The 20,755-nt window shown below is 35.0% G+C and overlaps 1 long non-coding RNA gene across 8 annotated transcripts; it reads right to left on the reverse strand.

Moving 5' to 3' along the window:
- Positions 1-691: 691 nt before the first annotated feature.
- On the reverse strand, positions 692-15,431 carry LOC129924111 (uncharacterized). 8 transcript variants are annotated; one of them, XR_008776021.1, is made up of 7 exons: positions 15,024-15,251; positions 11,185-11,357; positions 7,785-8,202; positions 3,536-3,685; positions 2,472-2,556; positions 1,625-1,905; positions 711-1,038 (listed from the first exon to the last, which is right to left on the reverse strand). It is a non-coding gene; the product is annotated as an uncharacterized LOC129924111 (long non-coding RNA). The 8 variants fall into 8 exon arrangements; XR_008776023.1 differs by lacking the exon at positions 7,785-8,202 and having other exon boundaries at positions 692-1,038; positions 15,024-15,431; XR_008776025.1 differs by lacking the exons at positions 7,785-8,202; positions 11,185-11,357 and adding an exon at positions 6,409-6,538 and having other exon boundaries at positions 694-1,038; positions 15,024-15,430.
- Between the last annotated feature and the right edge of the window lie 5,324 nt (positions 15,432-20,755).

The following is a 20,755-nucleotide window of genomic DNA, read 5'->3' on the forward strand; positions in this document are numbered from 1 at the left end:
TGATCAGATAATGTATAAATGTTAAGCTATAGACTGAATGTATAAAGGCTAAGCTATAAACTGAGTAAATAAATTCTAAGCCATAAACTGAATAAGTAAATTCTAAGCTATAAACTGAGTGTATAAATGCTTAGCTATAAAATAAATGTATAAAAGCTAAGCTTTAAACCAAATAAATAAATTCTAAGCTATAAACTGAATGTATAAATGCTAAGCTATAAACTGCTTGACTATCTAAGTGAGGAGAGCTTAAATTGAAATCACATTGTAAACTAGGTGTTTTTTAATGGATTTGATTTGCTTGCTGAGAGCCTAAAGGAAGGACTCACAGATATCCTCCCCCCCCCCTCTTATGTTTACAAAAGATATTGACCCAGAATGCACTGTGCTTGTTATAGGAGCATGGAAGTTGTGCTTGCTAAGAGCCTAAAGGAAGGACTCACAGATATCCTCCATATCCCCTCATATGTCAACAAAAGATATTGACCCAGAATGCACTGTGCTTGCTATAGGAGCATGGAAGTTGTGCTTGCTAAGAGCCTAAAGGAAGGACTCACAGATATCCTCCATATCCCCTCATATGTCAACAAAAGATATTGACCCAGAATGCACTGTGCTTGCTATAGGAGCATGGAAGTTGTGCTAATCAAAAGCAATAATAATACCAGCAATAATAATACCAGCAATAATAAACAGCATGACTATTGGCCAGAGATGAAGGCTTCAATTCAGCTTTTATCACCAAATTTTGAAAAGCATGAACTAAAAATGTGAGTTATTCAGTGTTCCCAGACATTAGCACTGTAATGAACATCTTCACCATCACTTGTTCCATAAGTTGGATGGATCATTGGGTCAACAGAGATACTGCCCATCAAAGCTTTTCTGCTTTTCTCTTAGTGATAAATCTGAAATGTTGACAAATTACCTTTCTATGTTTCTCTGCTGGCTCAAAACCAAGGACTTTACCAACAAAATAAAACTCTTCATCTAATGAGGTTTGTATGGTCTCTGCTTTTCAATAGCCATGTTGCTCCCCTAAAAATGCAAAATATTAATAATTTCTTTACAAAATGTTATGTACTCTTGTTTTCACTATTTTTATCTTATACATGCAATTAAAAGTAGCCTATAGCATAACTGACATGACTAGAACAACAAAATAAAGTAAAAACTAGGAAAGTTTATACCATACAAAGCAAGATAGAAAAAGGTTGGTCATGGTCCACTAGCAGGTTTCTAGAGACAGTTATCTATTTTAGAAATAAACTTTTTAGAGTGATTATATGTGTAACAAAAAAAAAATATGTTTCATATCACATTAACAAGCAGTTTGTGACACTGTTATGCATCAATGAAGTTTCAAGCATAAAAAAAGATACTTCTATAGTATACTAGCATTACCCTTGGTTCTTCCCCCTGATTTGTTCTCAGGCTATACAGTGTTTATTTTGGCTAAAAACTTTTTTTTTTTCTGCACTTCCAATAAAATTTCCAGCATTTTAATTTCAGCCCAAAAAGCCTAGTATCAATTACATTGAATTCATAAAGACACATACTTTTGGTGTTTGAATTCTAAGAACACTTTTCTCCCCATCCTCAAACAAACAAAAATGGTACATACAATCTTCTTTCTTCTTCCTTCTCATTTTTTTATTGGAGCATTCAGATGACTGGACCAGTATATGAGATTATTTTCACAGCGTTTCCAAATCAGGGAACTCTCCATATAGTTTTCTTTCTATTGGGGTGTTTTGGGGCCAGTGTCATGTACAGCCTCTTGGTAAAGAGAGCAGTTTTGGAGAAGATGGTCAACATTCTCTGGTGACACTCCACATGGGCAGATTTCAGTTTCTGATTTTGAGCTTCCAATACATATGTTGTCAAATTCTGTTGTGTCTGGTCCTGCGGAAAAAAAAATGATTTTAGATGTTTTACTCCCATGAAACAGTTCTAAAGGCACATCACTATTCATGATTTAGTTTATCTTTACATATGATTTTTTTTTTAATTTGGTCAGTTGTAGCACCTTTATCTGGACATGCATCTTATACACATTAACAAATATTTTACACTTATATTTATAGCCTATCAAGATAAAATAGCCTGATTACCACAAACAGAGAGGTGCGGTGGCTGAGTGGTAAGGCGCTTAGCTTCTGAACCGGGGGTCCAGGGTATGAATCCCAGCTCTAATGGGTACCTGACATTAGTTGGGGAAAAAGTAAAGGCGGTTGGTCATTTTGTTGGCCTAATGACACCCTCGTTAGCCATAGGCCACAGAATAAGATGACCTTTACATCATCTGCCCTATAGACCACAAGATTGGAAAGGGGAACTTTATTATTTTTTTTTTACCACAAACAGAATTACACAAAAATCCCCCCCCCCCCCCCCCAGAAAAGAAAAAAAAACTTTTACTGCTTTCATAAATAAAAAGGATGGTAAATGTTATGTCTATAAAACATTACCTTGAAACAAACATTGCAAGAAGTCCTTTTGCTTTAACTGCCTACACCTTCAAGTGTCTTTCAATGAACAAATCCTGTTGATCCTCTGCCAACATAAACAAGTTTACATAGATATTAACATTTCAAAGTCATGGGCCAAAAGCTCAGTCATTTTTCATTTCGCTTCTATATCAATATTTTGATTTTTTTGTCAGCTAAATGATTTGTGTACCTCATAGGAAAACAATGGCGTCCTGGGTTTGAACCTAAATGAAGATTGGTATTTTGAATTTTTAGGGTGCCCCTCAGTCACCCAACTCTAATGGGTAACTGATTTTAGGTGGTGAAAATTAAGGCGGTTAGTCATTGTGCTGGACACATGACGACCTGCTCATTAACCACTAGCCATAGAAACATAACCTTGACATCATTTGCTCCATAGATCGCAAGGTCTGAAAGGTAAACTTTACTTTTTTTTAATTAATATCCACTGTGCATACTGCATCCCATTACTTCTTACTTATGTACAATAGATTTCTCTTTTCCTTTCCTTGTGTTTCTTGAATCAAGTTCCTTTTTATAGGGCATTTTAATACCGCCACAAAGCTAATGGATTATATTATTTGTCATAATGTCCAAAAGTAGAAACTAATTATTTTATAATGAGAATGTGGGTATGTGTGTTGTCTATCCAGTATCCAAAACTACACATTTTTCAAGTAAAAATCAACAAATTAAACATATTAAAAAGATAATAAAAACCAACAGGGATTATGTGAAGGTCTTTACAAATGTCATTAAGATTTGCGGTTAAACAGTAGACTTCTTTTTATTTGTTTAAATAGATCATTGAGTGTGATACTTCAAATCTTTGGACAGGTGATCATGGATAAAATCTGAACACTTTCATTTAAATTTATGGTTCCCATGGTGGAAAGGTGTTCTACAGCTTCTGCAAAGATCAAGCTCTGTTTTATCCACCATGGTCAAACACATCCACCTTAGACAAACAGTATCCATTTCTATATACAAAAATACATACAGATAATTTTCTTTACATATTAAAAGAAAAAGAGAAAGATTACCTGAGGTGACCAGACACCATCAGTAAAGCGATATTTTTTTGAGATATCAGTTACTGCTTCGGAAACTGCTGATGGATCAGTCACTGTAAAAAACTTGGTCAGTAAAATTTGAAAAGTAGACAACTCCATGGTAAACAATAAAATCGCCACCTGAAAACACAAAAAAACAATAAGAGGATGTAGACACACACAAAAAGGATTACAATGTCTGATTTTAACTCAATGTGAGCCACATGAGTAGGCCTAGTTATAGCCTTTAACACAGCAAACATTTGAACTAGTGGCCAACAGTGCACAACATTTTAAGGATAAATGTAGAATATATACAGCTATTTTATTTGAATAAATGTGAATACTAAAGTCAATATAAACAAATATGAGACTGTGTGACAAAAGTTTAACTTAATATATATATATATATATATATATATATATATATATATATATATATATATATATATATATATATATATATCGAAGACGAACTCCATTCTTTTCAGATCAGGCAGCTTTCCATACAATTTTTATTCTAAAGGACTGCTGGGGGCCAGTATTTTGTTTGGGTCTCACGATAAAACAAGGCAATATGTTCTTTGGAGGAACTCTACAAGGCATGTTTCACTGGTTTCAACATCCAGAATAAGTGTTAACTCATTATGTTGTGCCCTATTCAAAGGTGAAAAATAATTCATTGACTGTGTCCTGATAGAATGTAACATGCATCCTTGATCCTGATGTTTGAGCAACAACTGTTATATTTTTGGTTTATACTACTCTCTTTTTCTTTTTCTCTTCCGGATATAGTGGAATTTAAGAAAAGAAAAAGTAAAGTACCCCTTTCAGACCTTGTGGTCTATAGGGCAGCAGAATGACCAACTGTCATTACTTTTCCCCAATTAATGTCAGGTACCCATTAGAGCTAGGTGGACTCAGAGGCGCCCAAAGATCGTGAAATTAAAAACCCCAGTCTTACCAGAATTCGAACCCTGCACCCCAGTTCAGTAGCCAAGTGTTTTACTGCTTAGCCACTGCACCTTCCATGGAATTTAAGACTGCTTACTTATTCTCCCATTTTGGCAGTGTCAGCTTGTTCATCTCTATACGAAAGTGTGCCTGGGATCCATTGGAGAACAGTTTTTTTGCTATTATTGTTGAGATTTATAAGAGCTGTCTTGACTTGTTTGATAGAGGAGGCATCAGATTTTTTGAAAGATAGGAAAGAAATGTTTTTGGTATTCCTTAGAAAGAAAATCTGGCTGTTCACAGGTGGATGGTTGATTAGTGTGGTAGCTGCTGGTTCTAATACTCCCCTTTCTGCTCAGTGGCTGTCTGAGAGATCGCCAGTGGCTATTAACTTTTCTAATCTTTCTCAATTGAGCCATTCATTGCATAAGACATCTCCTCCGTTACCGGTGGATTCTTGAGATGAGCCATCTGTATAATTGACCCACTGGTTATTGGTATATTAGATTTCTTCCTTGAGAACTTTCTGATTGTGATAAGATTTTTTTTTGGCAGAAAGAGAGCTTAGGTCCCAGGGAAGAGAGTCATTGCACTGTTTAACTAATTCATAAATTATATTTTATAAGCAGTGTTTCTTTGTTTGAGATTCTCGTATGAAATGAGGTATTTTCAGTTAATTTTGAGTGCCAGACTTGTGGGTTTAAGTTTTGAGTGGGAAGCTCTCTTAGGTTTCCATTTTAGTAAACTGAGTAAGGATTATTATTTCTCTTATTTTGTCCAGAGAAACCAGGGAAAAAATGATCTCTTCCATTGCTTTGAAGGTTGTTGTTTTTATTGTTTGGAGTTAGGTTTTTGTTTTACTTTTTTACTTTGTCTATTTTCTGTAGAATTGACTGCTGAATCCTATGTTGTAGAGTCCTGTGTTCTAGAGTGATGTAGCTGGTAAATTTCTTTTTCAAAATGTAATTAGCTGATTGAAGCTCACAGCCTGCTAGATGATTGGTGTTAGCCTTCCCTGGTTGTCCAAGAAGTCTACATCTGAGTTGCCAGTTACACTGATGTGATTTGGTATCCACTTCATCTAGTGTGTTGTAGCTGGTACATTTCTATTTCAAAATGTTGTGATTTGGTATCTACTGCATCTAGCGTGTTGTAGCTGGTACATTTCTATTTCAAAATTTTGTGATTTTGTATCCACTGCATCTAGCGAGTTGTAGCTGGTACATTTCTATTTCAAAATGTTGTGACTTGCTCCAAATTAATATTTCCATTTTATATCTTGTACAATTTCACTTTTTTTTAGTTGACTTTATAGACTATCATTTTATTCATACTGCCATGTAAGATCTTTAAATTTGTTGAACCATGGATTGGGCATTAGAGCTGGGTGGACTCAGAGGTGCTTAAAGATCCAGAAATTAGAAATCCCAGTCTTCACTAGGATTCATAGCAGGGACCCCCAGTATGGAAGTCAAGAGCTTTACCACTCAGCCACCACGTTTCCATCAAATTGATTAGGCTAAAAGTAGTCCTACAAGTTCTTTGAGTGAAAAGAAAACAGTGTTTAATGAATAAAAAAGGGAAGAAGAAACTTTTTTTTTCCCACTAAAGTAAATCAAAGTAAAGTTCCCCTTTCAGACCTTACAATCTAGGGGGCTGAGGATGTAAAGGTCATCTGTTTCTGTGGCCCATGGTTAATGAGGTTGCCAGCACAACAACCAGCCGCCTTTACCTTCCCCATCACATCAGGAACCTTTAGGTTGGTAGACATAGTCATGTGATCAGGGCACGGCAGACATATTGTTGGTAAAAATCTGGTTTCTATGCACAGTCAACACAAGCTTTTAGGCACTTACCATGGATAAGTTGAGCAAAGAATGATATAGTCAGAAACAAATATTAATTCTTACACTTTGAAAGCAAGCCAGCGTAATAAAGAAAATGATTTGCTGCCCTCCTTGTGTTATCCAGATCTCTTCACTTATAATCTTGTTCTACTGAAAGTGCTTACACAATCACAAAGGATGAGTTCAAGGTATTCTGAATCAATTTTATTGTTGGACCTAGATTAGATCTAGATCTACTAATAACTAATCTAGACTAGATTCTAGATCTATATTCTAACTATTTAAGTTAGCATATCTAGACATCTATACTATATTCATAATATTGTTTGACATAAATGTAGAATCAGATTGAATAGTCAATATTTATTATTGTCTAGGGCAGTGTTTCTCAAACTGTGTGCCGCCGAAGATTTGCAGGTGTGCCGAGGAGTTTTCAGAATGCCACACGTGCAGCGTTACACAGGTTTGCCTACTATTAAATTTTTATTTTACCTTGTAACGACATCCCAGCTTGCAACGACCAGTAATAGTAGTGGATCGCTACATTATGACGGAAAGGGGTGTTAGCTCTTCAGGTTATGGAGTTGTCCACTATACATATATTATTATAATGACTCAAATGTAGGCCGCCTTAGCAGACGCTCAGCAGTTCTTATATTGGTAACGATAATAATAAGCGATGTGTTTCATGTAAATTTTGTAGGTGTATGCTAACAATAACAAATTATTACTAAGCCTTAATCATTGTTATCCATGGAGAAATACGTTGGTAAGAATGAAACTGCGAAAGCGTTCAATGAAAAGCATGGAACCAAACAAAGGTACAAAGAAGATTACATCGGATATGGTTTCATATCTTCAGGACCTGAAGATTCTCCATTGTCATTCTGTCTGATCTGCAATTCAGCTCTGTTGAATGAGGCGCTTGTTCCAAGCAAATTGAAGAGACACTTGGAAACAAAACATCCAGCTGTAAAAGCGCAACTGAAGGAATACTTCGAAAACATCAGGGCTCAACAAAATAAACAAGCTAAGAAACTTACGAACTACCTAAAGCTTTCAGAAAAGGGATTAATTGCAATTTATAAGGTTGTTCAGTTATTAGCAAATGCAAGAAAGAACACACAGAGGCTGAATCAGTCATTGCACCAGCTTTAGCAATAGTTGTTGAAACTATCCTTGGACCCGATGCTGCCGAAAAAGTTAAAAAAGTTCCTTTGTCAAATAGTACTATCTTGCGCAGAATTGAAGACTTATTGTCAGATTTACAAGATCAAATCTTCGAACACTTCGAAATGACTGACGATGAACTGTCTCTGTTGTGGTCCCTTCAAGTGGATGAATCCACTGACATTAGTGCAAAACCCAGTTGTTAGCTTTTATTCAGTTCATAAAGGATGAAAAATGTGTCAACAAATTCTTATTTTGCAAAGACTTACCAACTACGACCAAAGGCGAATTTAAGTGGTGAACGAAAACATTTTGCTATTCAAAGTACAGTGGAGACAAACTGTGTCAGCGTTTGCACCGATGGCTGTCCTTCCATGCAGGGAAATAGAAAGGGATTCTTCACTCTTGTGCGTCAAGAAAATCCAAATGTATTAGTTGTTCACTGCATGATCCACAGAGAAGCTCTTGCCTTCAAATATTTGATGTCTGTTCTGGATCAAGTGATTGAAGTTGTAAACTTCCTCAAATCTCGACCGCTTGCATTCTGACTTTCCTCAGAGCTTTGTGAAGCAATGGATTCAGACTACTAATGTCTCCTGTATCACACCAACGTTCGTTGGCTCTCCAGGGGAAAAGTGTTAAAGGGTGTCATCCAACTCAAGGCTGAGCTGATTTCATTCTTGGAGGCTGAAAAAAAAAAAAGACTTTGGATTTTCTATTCATGACGAGATTTGGTGGGTTAAGGTGACATTTCTCTCTGATTTATTTGACAAATTAAATTCATTGAATTGAAGTCTTCAAGGACCATCGGAAACCATCATCATTGCATCATCAAAACTAATATCATTTGGTTAAAATTGATTGTCTTTGTGGCAAAGTAAAATCACGAAAGGACTGCTTTCCTACTTACAATGAATCTGCTTCAAATAAAGAAATCACCCCCGAAATTCTGGACACTTTGAAACACCTGCAGTCAACATTGCAGCATTACTTCTCAACAGTTTGAAGTAATGAATATAAATGGGTCAACTCTCCATTTGGAAACAATGAAGCTACAAATTTTACAACTAAAGAAGAAGAGCAGCTCAATGATTTAAAAAACGATGCAATTCTTAAGTCAAGTTTTCCGAGAAAGCTTGGATGTGTTTTGGATTTCAATCAACAAGTTATATCCTGTAATCAATTTAAAAGCAATCAAAATAATTGTTCTTCCATTTACATCTTTATGGTTTTGTGAGTTTGGATTTTCAGCACTGACTGAAATCAAATCTAAGAAAAGAGAGAGACTTCTTACAATAGACGATGAAATGCGAGTTTGTTTGTCGACTTTGGAGCCTCGATTAGATCGCATTTGCTCTCAAAAACAGGCACAACATTCACATTAAACATAATACTGAAAAACAGGCAAAATCTTTTTTTCTTTTTATTATAAAACATCTGTTGCTCTTCGTGGTGTGCCGCGAAATTTTTGTAGTTTGTTTACTGTGCCGGCAGACAAAAAAGTTTGAGAAACACTGGTCTAGAGCTAGATCAACATTGTTGTAACATATAATGTAGGCCTACATAGATTGTGATAGAGATCTACTCTCTACTCAAGCCTTCAAGATCTAGTATTCTAGATGTAGATCTATGGCTTCATAGATATATTATATACAAAATCTGGATGATGTCTCAGATTAGAGTGTGACTAGATCTAGAGTCTAGCCTACATAATGCTTAGGCTTAGTAGGTCATTCTAGATCTCATCTAGACTCTATAGAATAGATCTAGAAAATCTAGATAACATCTAAAATCTACATCTCTCTGTTGCTGCATATTTTAAGCATATGAAACTTAATTTTTATCTAATAGATATAGCTAGATCTAGTCTTCACTTCTAGGTCACTTGATAAGATAAATAAATTTAGCTTTTATGTAGCACTACTTTCATGCTTATAGTTATAGCATGCTCAGAGCGCTATGGTCCAATCTCATTGGTGGACCGGAGGGGAGGGGTATCTGGGAGTTTTTCAGTGCTGCCTTTAGGCGCTCATTAAACACATCTCTGCACAAGATATATTTGGACTATAGTTACAGATAATAGTTACTTATTATTAGATACTAGTATTATATAGATCAGATCTAGCATCTAAACCAAAGAAAACTTTACTATCCAGGCTGAAGACTTTTTAAAGTTTATTTTAGGACTAGGCTCATCAAGACTAGTAACTTGTTGATAAATCTAATGGTCCTAGATCTGTGTTTCTTTTACAACTTTCAAATGCTCTTTTAAGATTTGAAGCTAATTACACCTTAGCCCAAACCTTTTGGCTGTTGCGGCTGAAGCACTTCACTAGTCTCAATTGAATTTTTGGTGTAAACTAGGGTTTTGAATTTCTATATTTTTAGGATGCTTCGAAGTCCAACCAATTCTTTATATTACAAGAGTTCTAAATCAATTATTAAAATGTTATTGCTATTTTTACTTTTGAAAATGTCTACAGGCTTACAAGAGTTTAGCAGCTTACATCCAGTTCCTAGATGGTTGGGTTCAAGATGTTATGGCTTTTAAACCACTAGCAAAGGTAAGTAATAAATATTGTTATATTATAGTTAATATCTTGATATTCAAAGGTATTTACATGTATATGATCCAATGTCTTGATATGTACAGGTATTTTAAATAATTTTTTTTTCTTTTTAATAGGTCTTCACTCTCAGTGGTTAGCATGTACTGCAGCCCTGGATAGTAATAAGTCAAGATGGTATTATTCTATTCGCCCACTGTTCTTGTATAGTTGGACTTGGTGAGTCCTGCACTCATGTGGCAGACATAGATCCTTGAGTCAAATAACCTACTCACTGAAGCCCAGGCTGGCTTAGAAAAGGCAGATCAACAGAAGATCAAATTGCCTTCATCACACAAGAAATAGAAGACGGCTTTCGAGAAAAGAAACCAACAACAATTGTGTGGGTTGACTTAGAAAAAGCATTTGACAAAGTCTGAGAACAAGGTCTCTTGCTCAAGATGTTATGGCTTTTAAACCACTAGCAAAGGTAAGTAATAAATATTGTTATATTATAGTTAATATCTTGATATTCAAAGGTATTTACATGTATATGATCCAATGTCTTGATATGTACAGGTATTTTAAATAATTTTTTTTTCTTTTTAATAGGTCTTCACTCTCAGTGGTTAGCATGTACTGCAGCCCTGGATAGTAATAAGTCAAGATGGTATTATTCTATTCGCCCACTGTTCTTGTATAGTTGGACTTGGTGAGTCCTGCACTCATGTGGCAGACATAGATCCTTGAGTCAAATAACCTACTCACTGAAGCCCAGGCTGGCTTAGAAAAGGCAGATCAACAGAAGATCAAATTGCCTTCATCACACAAGAAATAGAAGACGGCTTTCGAGAAAAGAAACCAACAACAATTGTGTGGGTTGACTTAGAAAAAGCATTTGACAAAGTCTGAGAACAAGGTCTCTTGCTCAAGCTAATCCAGCATCACATATCCCAAAGAATGTACAACTGGATAAAGGAATACCTAAATAATAGAAAAGCCTTAGTTTGCATGCAAGGACAAAGAAGCCACACAGTGGGTATAAAAAATGGCGTCCCCCAAGGAAGAGTCCTATCCCCAACACTTTTCCTAATATTCATAAACGATCTAAATCAAAACCTACCTAGAAAAGTTAAAAGCAGCATGTATGCAGATGACCTTGCCATAATTAGCACAGAAGAATATGTAGGAACATCGAAATTTCGATTACAAGATGCTCTTGATAAACTCAATAATTGGTCCAAAGACTGGGGCATGTCCATCAACACAAAAAAGACCACATATACCATATTCTCACTGTCAACAAAACAACAAACAATAAAATTAACATTAGATTTGGAAGCTTTAGAAAAAAATGACAGCCCTACTTATCTTGGAGTCACCTATGACCCGAGACTAACCTGGAAAAACCAAATAGATAAAACACAGAGTAAAGGCATCCAGAGACTATCCCTCTTGAAAAAATTAGCTGGCACAGATTGGGGAGCTAATCACAACATCCTGAAAAAGATTTATACCAGTTATGTAAGACCTGTATGGTGCCACAGCATGGGGCTCAGCAGCCCAAACCAACCTAAGAAAAATAGACAAGGTTCAAAATATTGGTCAAAGGATAATGACAGGAGCAATCAAAACAACACCCATAAGAGCTATGGAGGAAACCGCTGCCCTGATCTCTCTGGATAAAAGAAGAGAAATAAAAATCCTTTCCCAATTCACTAAATTGGAAACCTTGGAGAGGCACCCACTCAGAACAAAAATCCACAAAACTAGCACAAAAAAACGTCTCAAAAGGACCAATTTCATACAGGAATCTCTAAACCTAAAAAAGAAACACCAACTTGAAAAAATTACTCTGGAATCCTCAATACACTATAATGAATCTCTACCCTGGGACGAAAGCCCTCTTCCTACTATAAGGGACCATATTGAAAACATAAAAAGAAAATCTGATTACAGACCAACAGAGCTCAAGGAAATAGTGAACTGTTTTCTACATACCAATTACCCTAGCAATCAGTGGATCAGAGTTTACACGGATGGCTCATCCCATAAAGCCACCACAAATGGAGGAGCTGGAATACTTATCGAATGGCCAGATGGAGGAAAACTAGAAAAATCCATTGCAACTGGAGAGTTCTCTGACAGTCACAGAGCAGAAAGGGAAGCACTAGCACTAGCTGCTACCATGTTAGCAAATCATCCAAGTTCCCCCCACAGTCAGATTGTCTTTCTAACAGACGTGAAAACAACCCTCCAAAGCTTGCAAAACTCTGATTCCCCTCATATTAAAAACCTCAAAACAGCACTTACAAAGCTCAACAACAACAGCAAAAAAACTGTTATTCAATGGATACCAGCTCACATACAACTAGCAGGAAATGAGAAGGCTGACACACTCGCCAAGAGTGGGAGAACAACCTCACAAGTAAACTCTGCACTCTATCCAGAAGAAATGAAGAAATTAATTGTAGATAAAATAAATGAGAAATGGACGAGCTCCCATCCAAATCACAAGAAAGATGACGCTTACTATAAGCTATCCCGACAAGACCAACGTCTAATCTTTCGACTCAGGACCGGACACAACAGAATGCGACAACACATGTTCCGGAAGCTCAAAATTGGAACCAGTGAAATCTGCCCATGTGGAGTATCACCAGAAAATGCCGACCACGTCCTCCAAAACTGCTCTCTCTACCAAGAGGCCCGTATAAGACATTGGCCCCAAATCACCCCAATAGAAAGAAAACTATATGGAGAGCTCCCTGATTTGGAAACCACTGCGCAGTTCATCTCATGTACTGGTCTAGTCATATGAACACTCCAACATAACAATGAGAACGATGAAGAAGAAGAAGAAATGTGGCAGACACTTTATTTATGCTGGAAGCCAACACCAGGCTAAAAGAGAGTAAGACAGTTACAGGCTTATTATCTTACTGGATAAATCCATCAGAGCTTAAAAAAGTTTTGCCAACTAAGGTTTCTGAGATTGATATCACCTCATTAAAAAACAAAAAGTTAAATTTGATTCTCTTGTGAACAACATCACTTCTAAAAATAAAAATTTAAAGGCTATTAAATCCAAAGAAACTATAAAGCTTAGTATAAATATTTTTAATTCATTTATTGAAAGTAATGAGTTCCAATCAGATATTTTACTGTGTTGTGCTAATAGGAAGAATAGGTTTGTGCCTGTGCTTTAACGCTGCTAGGTCTCTCAATGAAAATTTCAAAACAGTCATTTATTACTGTCATCTTCCTGTCATAAGTACAAATAAATTTTTTGGGCCTGAGACTCTCCTTATTGGGCCAGAAAATCAAATCGGATATGTCGACATACATAACATCCAAAACAGTACATGAATATCTTAGATCAGGGGTGGGCAACCTTTTTGTATCGAGGGCTGCATTATTTTAAAAATTGGGAATGGCGGGCCGCATATTTATATACAACTTATAGAGACACTCTAAGCTAACTGTGTAGAATGTCTTTTAATTCATATTTACACTGTATTATATTCACGTTTCTTTTTTTCCCCACACTTCACGTTAAGGAATTACAACAAGAGTTAGCAATTATTTAAACCAATTTTACGAATTTTTTTTTCAAATTGCTGTTGTCATTTTACATTATAATATCCTGACAAATATACAGTTCTACTTAATGTGCAGTATTTTACTTTTTACACTCATGCATGATGTTCTGGAACTGTGGAACTAGCTTACTAGTTTCTATCCTTGTGACTGCTGTCAAATTACAGTCAGTCAAAATCGACCAGTAGTAATGCTTGTTTAGTTTCCACAAAGGAAAAGGCTTGTTCACTGAATGAGACAATATATGTCCGGAAGTTAAATGTCGGGACTAGAGAAACTTGCCCATCACCAGAGAATGCTGACCATGTCCTTCAATGGTGCATTCTAAATCAAGAGACCCGAACAAGACTTTGGCCCAAAAACCCTCCTAAAGAACAAAAACTAAAAAAAACAAACAATTTTTATTTGTTACTACTAGGTCTAAATCTATTGACTAGATCTAGTGAAATCTAGTCTAGATTATTCTAGATCTACTTGATTATCTATCCTTTTCTAATTCTAGGGCTCTACTCTAGTCACACTAGATCTTGTATATAGTTCTAGATCTAAAATAATTTAAGAGTCTACTAGTTCTATATCTAATAAGTCCTCTAAGTCTAAGAACACAGATTATAATAATTATATTAGAGATCTAAATATTTATGTCTAAATCTATAGTTCTATAGTCTATAATAGACTTATTAAGAACTAAATTTACATAATGATACATAGAAATCTAGAATCTAGAGATCTATCACCTTCTAAGTCTATTTCTAGATAGATCTAGAGTCTACTTCTAGATCTAGTTATCTAGTGCTAGCCCTACTTCTAGATCTAGAAACTAATTTAGGCTATGTAATAAGAAAAGTAGATCTAATACTAATAGCCTTATTTAGGCCTTAGACTTACTGTGTCTAAGTCTAAGTCAAGTTAATTAATTAATTTAGGTCTAGATCTTTAATAACGTTTTTTTTTTAAATCCTTTTGAAAGTTTCTTAGATTACTTAGAAACCAGTTCAAGGAGTTAGTGTTAGAATAGTCAGATCTATTTCATCTATGAAAGTATGATAATCTATCAAATAAAATAAAATCATCTAAAATCTAAAAAACAATCTAGACTAGATTAGATCTATTGAAATCTATTCATTCTAATCTAAATCTAGTCTAGATTCTAGATCTAGAAGTCTAGTGACCTAGACCTATCTAGTAGCCTAGTCTAGACTAAGACTAGATTCCTAGATTGTCTAGGTCTAGATCAAGATGATGATAGATTAGACATCATTAGATAGATAATAGATCTAGTAGAGTACTGTAGTAGAGCCATTGTGACTTGTCGTGAAAAGAAAGGGATTTGAATGGAATATTTGGCTAATTAGCACTTACTAGATTCTAAGAATAGATCTAATTCTAATATCTAGACCTAGACTACTAGATCAGTAGATCTAGAGATCTATGTCTAGAACTAGATGTAGATCTAGATCTAGTCTTCAGCCATTTCTTCGTAAATTTAGGACACACCGGGTCCGGAAGTAGATGAAATGTAAACAATAAACACAGACCTATATATATTTTATTTTGCACTCAGTATTTTCAATTCGCACTATTAATAAATAATGATAAAATTCAGACTTGGCGGAACAAAAAATCGTGAATGCGGAACGGCGGAACATGTGAGCTTTTTTGATGATTTTGCGGGCCGTTTCCGCATAATGCGGGACTATAGGCATGTCTGCTGTAGGTGTCAGCAGGCCGCATAAAACATTCCGCTGGGCCACATCCGGCCCCCGGACCGTAATTTGCCCACCCCTGTCTTAGATGCAGTTGTGGGATGAATTTTAAACATAGCTAATACATAGGCTGGTTTACCTAGAATATTTGAAATAATGTGTGTTAAAAAAAATAATTTGTGTACATTCATAATTATAGTAGTTAAATTATATATAAATATGTGTAAATGTGAGACAGTGTATTTTTTTTTTTACCTGTATTATATCCAAGCTATCCAATGAGAAATATTTATATAATTTAATATAAAGATATATTTATTCAAATCATAATATGCATTCATTTATTTGTTGAAATAAAAGAAATGAATTGAAGTATTGTTTGTATATTAATTATTATTATCTTATCTATTAGTATGAAAATTGTAGATCTATTCATTCAAAAGAGGCCCTTAGTGAAACCTGCAGTACCAGGTTCGAATCTCGTTAAAGACTGGTATTTTGAATTTTGGGATACCTCTGAGTCCAACCAGGTTTAATTGGTATTTGACATTAGTTGGGGAAAAGTAAGGTGGTTGTTCATTGTGCTGGCCAAGACATCCTCGTTAACCGTGGTCCACAGAAACAGGTGACCTTTACATCATCTGCCTTATAGATCGCAAGGTCTTTAAAGTTAACTTGTTTATTTAAAAAAAACAAACATTTTATTTCAAGATCAATTTTTGTAACTATGTAACTGTTTGAATAACAATGGACGCCAAGAACTAGTTGTTTTTTTTTATAAAGTATCTTAGTTAGTAATTCAAATCAAGATGTCTGCCTGGTCATGCATTTTGTGTGATGGACTGTTGAGACTTACCGATGGTTCCGGGTTTAAACCCTGCCCATTCCCATCCCCTGTGGAAATCGATTCTAAAAAGTTAAATCTAAATCTAATCTAGATTGAAAAATTCTAGTCAAGATTATTTTCATAATTTGCCTGTTCTGTATTATGCATACAACAAAAGAAACAATGAAGTTCATTTTAAATAATAAATCAAAATATTTAGAAAAACAACTTGCCTTAAATTTTCTTCTTTGCTGCTTGTTTTTTAATATGTAGTTTTCAAGTCCTTCCTGTTACTCAAAAGAGCTGGTTTTATTAATCTGTATGTGGCTCTGTTTCAAAAGCAATATAATGAAGCCCGCTATGCATCTTCATCTGAAAAATATAAAATGTGATGAATGTTGTGTTGGACAGAGTTTAAGTCTTAGAAAATGAAAGTTTTACTATTTATAGATTCTGAAAAATTCTAGCTTTATAAATGCAATGTCAATAGACTCAAGTCGTATCGAAATAATTTCTTTTACCATCATTTTTATTAGAAATCAAAAATTAGATCTAACTCTATATTCTAGACTGCCGATACAAAAAATAAAATGTGATTTATTTTTTATTTATATTATATATCCAGAGATTTAAGTATCTATTGTATATAGAATTAGAACAGGCCCAGCCTGTGTGTGTGGGGGGGGGGGGGGGGGGGAATCGAGTTGATGGTGCTTAAGTGCACTGAACATAATTTCTTAAAAAAAAATAGATAAAAAAATCACTTAGATTTAGATCTAAATCTATACAGACTCTATGTTTGTTTTTTTCTACAATAGTGCTAACATTTATTTATAGATCTATATAGATCTATTTCAACAATAACAAATGTTTGACCTGAGTAGTTGATGTCTTATTTACAAAGTGAATATCAAAGTGGTAATTAGAACTAGACCTAGAATCTAGACTAGTCATCTTGTAGAAGAAAATTAGATCTAGATCTATACATATCTATGGGATAGGACCAATAGCGAACACTTTTGTGCCAGTTTTTAGTTTAGAATTTTATAATGAAAACATCTGCGGACTCCTCACCTATTGGGCTATAAAACTAAATTTGACTCTTTTTTCCATATCAGCTATTAAATTTATAATTCAAGTCAACTTGCGGTATGGGTCGGACATAATCAGCTAACGCAATTTTCGCGGGAGTCATAATGAGCGAAAGGCCGTAAAAAATAGCGAAATAGCATGTTAAAATATAGGAAATTATGCTTCAATTAGTTCTATCATCTAACTTCTTCCATGAAGCATTATAACTATTGTCTTCCTTGTGGCATAAAGCCTAAATTTGTTTTCACTTTCTCGTGCTCCACATCTCCTTTCTCTGCTTGGAACCGATGTCTATATAGCCTACGAAACTTGCGCTCAATTTTTTTTCTTAAAAGAAATAAAGAAACTACAAAATTCTATCACGCCACCTTCCTATAGGCTACTCTACGTCGTACTACTCTCCATTTCATAAACTCTCGTTACTCAACTATTTTTTTTTAAGAAATTATGTTCAGTGCACTTAAGCGCCATCAACTCGATCCCCCCCACACACACACAAGCTGATTGACCCAAAGGCAGATCCCGAATGTGATGGATTGATGATGTATGGAGACAGATCTACAACAGCTTGGTTTTCGGGCATGGAGACGAAAGGCTCAGGAGAGATCTTGTAATTTTATAAATGTATATTATATGGTAACTCTTATATTTATTACTAAATATATAGTTCGCGTTTTTTCCGATCCTGAAATCGAATATTTTCTCCTGGAAAACTCTTGGAGATCTGAAAACCTAATCTCAGAATGGTGGGGTTACCCTGTGAAAATGAATTCTGCGCTTCTTTTAAACATTTATACACATATTAATCTCATTAATTAGTAACAAGAGGTTAACCAGACAGTTAAAAAAAAAGGAGGAGGGCAAAACAGAGGTCCCCCCCCCCCCCGTATCCTGTATAAGCGCTGTTAAGATCAACTGAAGCGTCATTTCACCCTCACTGGCATAGAGGAAAGTAGCTGCCAGCATATGACCTCTGAGAGACTGTTGGAGAGCTGCGAGTCAAACATTTTAGACGGAAAGAAAATGCAGGAAAATATGCTGGTCGCAACTGGGCGTAGTCATGTGAAACACGTAGTGATGCACTCATCCTTAATCTTCGAAATCGAAGACGTTGGGTTAAGGTTAAAAATAGGCCTATTATTTTAATATTTCAGTTTACAAACAATAACAATAGATAAGACAAAAAGAAAAACAGATTAAATCAGTAACTAAATTATTATTAATGGCTTTTTAAGCTTATAATAGGGGTTTCGCTGAATAGGTTTTCAGTTTAAAAGGTCATTTTGAGCGAAAACCCCATAATATTTTTTTTTCAACGGAATGAATAGCCTTAGCTATTCTAGCTAACTATTTCCTCGTCAATTTAGAAGCATAATATGCAAATCACCTTAAGTTCGGACCTATTCTCGTTTATCTGGAAATGTTTTGAGAATGAAATTTCCATACATGTCAACTTTGACCTTCAGCTACGCTTTATTTTATTGAGGGAAAACAAAAGTGAATATGTGGGAAATGTAAAAAAAATGTCTTTGTAACACCATTTTATTAGTTCTGCAGTTACTTTTGAAATAAATAAGAATGGATAAAAAATACCGGGAGGTGTTCGCTTTGTATGCCATTTCGCTGATGGGCCTTTCCTATAGATCTAGATAAGATCTTGTACTAGATTACAACTTGTAGTAGTTATACTTATCGTGAAATCAGATCCACTGAAAGCGAACTGTTGATAATCTAGATAAATCTATAGATCTAGTCTAGAATTAGATCACATGTGTATTGCAAGCTTTGATAGGCTTTACTTTTCTAATTATTTCTAAGTTTTGATTGAGAGACATCAGTTATGGCAAGGATTAAAAAAATGATAATTTGTTTAGTTGATCATCGAATTGCCACATCTCAGCCTAGCTTGCCGGCTAAGTCTTGGTCTTATAAGTTCTAGATCTAGATCTAGAATTACAAATCTACAAGATCTATTTATAAGTTTTTTGCCTACATATAGATTTAGAAGTTGAATAATAAGTCCACACGTAGTGTACAGAAAACTTTATCACCAGTCGTCAATCGAACGTAAACCAATATTAATATGGTTGTTTATATTGGTAAGGGCGAAACCAAATACCGGAAAAATCCAAATGTCGGAAATAATACGATACTAGATCTATAAATAAATATTAGGAGATTATAAAACTTGTCTTCGAAAATCAAGATATCTCTTAAACTGTCGCTTCTATTTAAGTGAAATTTCGTACACAGGTTTCTTTTACCTCCTAGATGCTTACTAAGAACGGGTTTCGATAGAATCAAAACGTTGGGACCACAATTTGCGAAAAAACACAGGCTTGCTATCAAAGCTTTGTATTTTATTATTGGTATTTCCCAGATCAACTTAATAAGGAAATTATAAGGCTTGTCTCCGAAAATCAAGATATCTCTTAAACTGTCGCTTCTATTCAAGTGAAATCTAGTACACAGGTTCCTTTTACCTCCTAGATGCTTACTAAGAACGGGTTTCGATAGAATCAAAACGTTGGGACCACAATTTGCGAAAAACCACAGGCTTGCTATCAAAGCTTTGTATTTTATTATTGGTATTTCCAAAACAACTTAATATGGAAATTATAAGGCTTGTCTCCGAAAATCAAGATATCTCTTAAACTGTCGCTTCTATTAAAGTGAGATTTAGTACACAGGTTCCTTTTACCTCCTAGATGCTTACTAAGAACGGGTTTCGATAGAATCAAAACGTTGGGACCACAATTTGCGAAAAACCACAGGCTTGCTATCAAAGCTTTGTATTTTATTATTGGTATTTCCCAAATCAACTTAATAAGGAAATTATAAGGCTTGTCTCTGAAAATCAAGATATCTCTTAAACTGTCGCTTCTATTAAAGTGAGATTTAGTACACAGGTTCCTTTTACCTCCTAGATGCTTACTAAGAACGGGTTTCGATAGAATCAAAACGTTGGGACCACAATTTGCGAAAAACCACAGGCTTGCTATCAAAGCTTTGTATTTTATTATTGGTATTTCCCAAATCAACTTAATAAGGAAATTATAAGGCTTGTCTCTGAAAATCAAGATATCTCTTAAACTGTCGCTTCTATTAAAGTGAGATTTAGTACACAGGTTCCTTTTACCTCCTAGATGCTTACTAAGAACGGGTTTCGAGAGAATCAAAACATTGGGACCACAATTTGCGAAACACCACAGGCTTGCTATCAAAGCTTTGTATTTTATTATTGGTATTTCCCAAATCAACTATAAATAAATATTAGGGAGATTATAAGACTTGTCTTCGAAAATCAAGATATCTCTTAAACTGTCGCTTCTATTCAAGTGAAATTTAGTACACAGGTTTCTTTTACCTCCTAGATGCTTACTAAGAACGGGTTTCGATAGAATAAAAACGTTGGGACCACAATTTGCGAAAAACCACAGGCTTGTTATCAATGCTTTGTATTTTATTAT

The sequence above is a fragment of the Biomphalaria glabrata genome, unplaced genomic scaffold (assembly GCF_947242115.1).
Source record: "Biomphalaria glabrata unplaced genomic scaffold, xgBioGlab47.1 scaffold_45, whole genome shotgun sequence".
Taxonomy (NCBI): Eukaryota; Metazoa; Mollusca; class Gastropoda; family Planorbidae; genus Biomphalaria; species Biomphalaria glabrata.